The following is a 6,000-nucleotide window of genomic DNA, read 5'->3' on the forward strand; positions in this document are numbered from 1 at the left end:
TGATAATTTCCCCCATGTCCCCAGTACAGCTAGTTAGCCATACTTTTTTCTCCTTTACTATGGAAGACTCAGGGAACAAATATTTTTAGTTAACCCATTATACTTTTAATTCATCACGGTTAAGAACTTTAATTCCCATACACATCTTTTAAATCTGCAGAAATATCTTGGAGTTGGACAAGGACCTAGAGGCTGAGGAAAGAAGGGCCCTGCAGACAGCAGCAAACACCTCTATGTGATTTAAATTAGCTGTAGCAAAAATTACGGTACTCTAATTCAAGTGTGATGGGTCAGCAGAACATGTCTAAGTTTCTTTTACCCATTTCTGTTCTTGTTTAAGTACACCCTCTCCTTCATCACATGCAACAGTGCCAAAGCACACACTCCAGGCATCAACCCCAGTACTACAGCCAGCAGCCACTCTGCTACTGTCTCTCCCCAGGCATCCCTCCAGGCAGACACTTGAATCCTTTTATGCTTCTTAACTGCATTGTTTCATTATAACTTTTGTATAGCATGGGATAAAAGGCAAACTTAAAAAATAGCCTGTTATTTATACGGAAAAGTTATACAACAGTACAAAATGAATAAATAACAAAAACAGAAAAGAAAGAAAGAAAAGTTAAAAGAACTTTTAGATAAAAGAAAAGAAAAAGTTAAAACTTTGGAGTTTTGAGGTATATTAACAGTGCATTAGCACTGTGTATCATGTTTCCCAGGGCAATTTGTAAATCATATGTTTTGTGAAGCATTATTGTTAAAGTGTACATACAGTCAAACCTTGGCTCCTGAACCCAGAAGTAAATGTTCCAGTTTTTGAATGTTTTTCGGAAGTTGAATGTCCGATGTGGCTTCCGCTGAGTGCGGGAAGCTCTTGCAACCAGTCTGAAGCCGCGATTCGGTTGTCAAATGTTTTGGAATCTGAACAAACTTCCGGAACATATTACATTCAACAACCCAGGTTTGACTGTACTTAAACAGGTTCTGTACTCTGAAATTTGGAGGCCTAAACTATATCAAGAGCAACTATACCCACTTGTGTGTTATGCTGATCACACAAAACCAGCAAGGGAAAGCAGCAATGATTTTTATCTCTATTTACTCATTTAAAAGGCTGGTAGCGTACCCTTCATCGGTTCAGGTACCAGAGTGGGGTAGGGCATAAAATAAACAACAACAGATAGGTAAACATGTAATTAAAGCTAACAATATAATCAAGGCATAAGATCATAAATTAATTTACAGTTTACTTCAAATAAACCATTTTGAATTGTTCTATGCAGCAAACCACACTGGATTCATCCTTTTAAAATGCCCTTTAAAATCTGCTTTAACAATTCTCAAGTTATTCCTTGGTTAAGCTGTCTAATTATTATAGCCTTCCCTGGTGCCTGCTGAACTGCAGATTGAAAATGAAGAGAAACATGGATCAAATAAAGAAACCCATTTCCTAAACCAAACTGGAAAAAAAACATCTGTTACTGCTGGGGGTGGGTGGGAGGAAATGGAGGAAAACTGTACAGAATTGCCTCATTAAACAGTAACCTCTTTGTGGGTGCATCACATGTAACAAATGGAGCTGTTCAAAGCTCCAGTTTAAAGACAAATTAAAAAAACACACAAATCAGTGCTTGTCAATTTTGTTGTTTACTATCAGGAAGAGGAGAGGAAACAATATATTGTTTAAAACATAAAATAGATTATATTTCACTTTATCAAGACTTTGAGACTTTTCTTGCAAATATTACAGTTGCACACTTCTGTAGTTTCTCATCTTTGGAAGGTTGGACTTAGGAGCAGTGGCAGAGCTTCATGCTCTGGCACTGGGGGGTGGAGAGCAGGTGGGGTGGGGCTGGCGCGCATCCTGGGGGTGTGGCGTGCCATCCGCAGGGGTGTGGCATGTGTCCTGGGGGCGTGACACACTGTCTGCAGGGGCGTGGTGCCCAGCGTGGGCGGGCCCAGCTGTGATGGCACAGGGGGTGGTGTGCTCCCCCTGCACTCCTCTTCCTCCGCCAGTGCTTAGGAGGTAACCATTTGCTTATCTTATTCACGACTGTGGCATCCACAGACCAAGCCCTCCTGGTTGTTCCATTGTCCACATAAGCCATGATGTGGCAAACAGGAGGTGGTATTTTTGTGTTGTGGTGCCCAACCTTTGGAATTCATGCTGAAGTATGACAGGTGCTGTTACTAGTGTTTTGGCATCTGTTAAAGACCTGCTTATTTAGCCAAGCATTTGCTGATCTGAATACCTAGCTTTTAATTATAGGGTTTTTTTTCTAGTGTGGATTGCTGCATTTATAAATTGATTTAATTGCTGTTCTAGTATAGTCATAGCATGTTCATAGCATAGGAATGCGGGTGGCACTGTGGTCTAAACCACAGAGCCTAGGGCTTGCCGATCAGAAGGTTGGCGGTTTGAATCCCCGCGATGGGGTGAGCTCCCGTTGCTCAGTCCCAGCTCCTGCCCACCTAGCAGTTCGAAAGCACGTCAAGTGCAAGTAGATAAATAGGTACCACTTCGGAAGGAAGGTAAACGGTGTTTCTGTGCATTGCTCTGGTTTTCCAGAACCGACAGTCATGCTGGCCACATGACCTGGAAGCTGTCTGCGGACAAACGCCAGCTCGCTTGGCCTATAGAGTGAGATGAGCGCCGCAACCCCAGAGTTGTCTGCAACTGGACCTAATGTTTGGGGTACCTTTACCTTTTACCTTTACCTTGCATAGTCTATAAGCCTCTACCTGGAATTTATAGCAAGGCTGCCATACAAATATTTAAAATAATAAAATAAAATAATAAAATAAAATATAATAAAATAGGCATTTGGGAATAAATGAAGATGTCAAGTTCCAATCCAGCTAACATTAGTCATTTCTAATTCCTGTTGTAAGCAATGGCACCAGTCTGTCACAAATCCCATTCCTTTCCATTGACCTTGAGGCCAAACTGTATGCAATGCTGTTCATGCAGTTGCGAGTTCTGTAAAAGTAATTTGAAAGTCCGTCCCTTTCTCTCCTCTCCTCCACTCCTCCCATCTGCATCAGGATAGTGGTAGGAGAGCTTTAATCCTTTGTCTGTCACTGAGGTACCAAAACAGATTGGGAATCCTAGTTTCACCTGGATGGGAAAGGAGCTGTCATTAGAGCAAATTGCAGTCATTACTAGCTAAGGTGGATTGAAACTTGTGTGTTTACATCATCATAATTATTTCAAGGAGCAGCCAAATTTATTGTATGCAGATTATGTAGAAACGTGTTTTATTACCAGACCAGCAAAATGCCTGTCATTATATTTGCAAGGATCCCCAGGAAAGGTGCCAGACATCATACAATCAGGAAAGCAATGCCTTCCCTTATGGAGAACTTCTCTATTGAGACTAGCCAGTTATAAGAACTCAGGTAAATAGAAGTAGAGCAGAATCATTAAATTTGTTTATTCAGCTGATTCAGCGGAAACTGTACAGGGTAAACAATAATGCCATCACTTGTTTACTGAGACTGGGGACATTTCTCACCATTTTTTGCATGTTGGTGATTAGATAGTTTCACATTCCAAGTTCTTGCTCAGTTAAGCACACCAATAAGAAAGGGAATGTTGCACGCCTGAATTTCAGTGTAAGCATACAAATTAGCATGGCTGGCTTGATAACATTTACTTGCAAGTAAGCCCCTTTCATTTATTTATATAGAGCTTTGTGAGTTATCTTTCTATAAAGTATTCAATACCTTCCTATATATAATGTAAATAACCAATGAACTATTGAGTTTTACATGAAAAACAGTCACTTTTGAGTTAGATCCAGACCAAGTGAGTTGAACCAGGTGGTCTAATTGAAATCAATGGACAAGTGAATTATTGCTTAAATCCAACTGATTTCAATGGGAATGATGTTCAAGTTTCCTTACACTTGATCCAACCCAATGTCATTTTAATTTCATATTCCAGGAAACCAAATTATTCATGCCTCACTGCAAAGTAGTTGTTGTTGAAACCTAGCTCTCATTCCAGGCCTTAAACAGCTTTCCCTCAGTTTCTTCTTCAAGGACTGCAGAGGGAATGTCCAAACAGCAGAGTCCCCTTGAGTGTTAATTATTCTGTTTTCCATACCCAGTGAGGGTTCTTCAGTCAGCACAGAAGTTTTGGGATATGTGATCATTTGTTTGGTCTTTGAAAGGAAATAAGACAGTGTAAAGATTTAACCACCTCCACAGAAACTTTTAAAATTACAGTGCATATAAAATGGAACATTTTACCTTTGATGTTCTAAAATTGAAGAAAGCGCTCCAGGTTCTAAAGGGCATTGTTCAGAATCGCTGCCTTGGAAACGGGGCCAGACTTGGGGCTGGATGCCTTTGGGGCCTGCACTGGTTCTGCCCAGGGGGATAGAATTACCTGTGTTGGCAGTGGTTGGTGCTTTCTTTCAAAGCACACCTGATACCTTGGCCTTCCCTTTTCTTTTCTTCAGCCCCACATACCCATGTGGCTTTCAGCCAAAAAGGAATCCATGTGTTACATGGCTTGAATGATTATCCCAATTAACTAAAATTGCTTCCAATCTGTGTACTACTCCTTGAACTGCTTTGTTCCCACAAAAGAGAATCTGGTGTTTCCAAGCTGTTCCTGATGGCAAACCTAATTTAGCCATAATATAATTTTTTTTGCTCCTGCCTATTTGGTTAATTAACAATGCAGTCTTATATATGTCATTTGGAAGTAAGTCCCATTGTTTTCAATGTTGCTTCCTCCCAGTCTAGAATTGTAGCCTTAATAACATGTAGTTATTAAAAACATAGCAGCCTTGGCAAGAGGGAAAGGGATGAGGGAGATAGCAATTCAAAGAAAACTCATCTCTTATTGGAATTATAACTACCAGCACACCACTTCTCTGAAAGTGTATTCACAACCAATCAAGACAAAATATCATCCATGCTGTCCCCTGCAGTATTTCTCTGCCATGATGCCCAGACTGTGGAACTCCTTGCCCCTGGAGTTCCCTGTCCTTTCCCGAGGTGATTCTAAACACTGCCAAAACTGCAAAATTATCTCTGGCTGCCTTGCTGTTCAGGATGTGGGTGGCGCCGATAGGAAGGTCGGCAGTTTGAATCCCGACAACGGGGTGAGCTCCCGTTGTTCGGTCCCAGCTCCTGCCAACCTAGCAGTTTGAAAGCACATCAAAGTGGAAGTAGCTAAATAGGTACCGCTCTAGCAGGAAGGTAAATGGTGTTTCCATGCGTTGCTCTGGTTTCGCCAGAAGCGGCTTAGTCATTCTGGCCACATGACCCGGAAAAACTATCTGCCGACAAACGTCGGTCCCTTGGCCAGTAAACCGAGATGAGTGCCACAACCCCAGAGTCATTTGCGACTGGACTTAACTGTCAGGGGTCCTTTACCTTTACCTTTCTGTTCACTGAGGGTTTGAGACCCATCGACTACCCTCACTTGTTGTAACTGGCCAGTCGAAGCCATTTCCTGAAGTATGACTGCTGTCACTTAGTGACAACTTCTAGGAGCCACAGGTGAGAGCTGAGTGCAGGGTGGGGACCAAAGGCGGACAAACTACCCCACAAAGAGCATGGCATGTCCCCTACCAGAGGTACTGTTGTTTAGTCATTTAGTTGTGTCCGACTCTTCGTGACTCCATGGACCAGAGCACACTCCTGTCTTCCACTGCCTCCCACAGTTTGGTCAAAACTCATGCTAGTAGCTTCGAGAACACTGTCCAACCATCTCGTCCTCTGTCGTCCCCTTCTCCTTGTGCCCTCCAACTTTCCCAGCATCAGGGTCTTTTCCAGGGAGTCTTCTCTTCTCATGAGGTGGCCAAAGTATTGGAGCCTCAGCTTCACGATCTGTCCTTCCGGAGAGCACTCAGGGCTGATTTCCTTAAGAATGGAGAGGTTTGACCAGAGGTACTACCTGTCCCCTAACATCCAGGACGGTTGGATGACACCTTGTATGCCTCCTTCCGGCAACTCCTGCAGCCAAGATGGTGTCAAATGTAT

This window comes from Podarcis melisellensis (assembly GCF_964234715.1).
Source record: "Podarcis melisellensis genome assembly, chromosome: 7".
NCBI lineage: Eukaryota > Metazoa > Chordata > Lepidosauria > Squamata > Lacertidae > Podarcis > Podarcis melisellensis.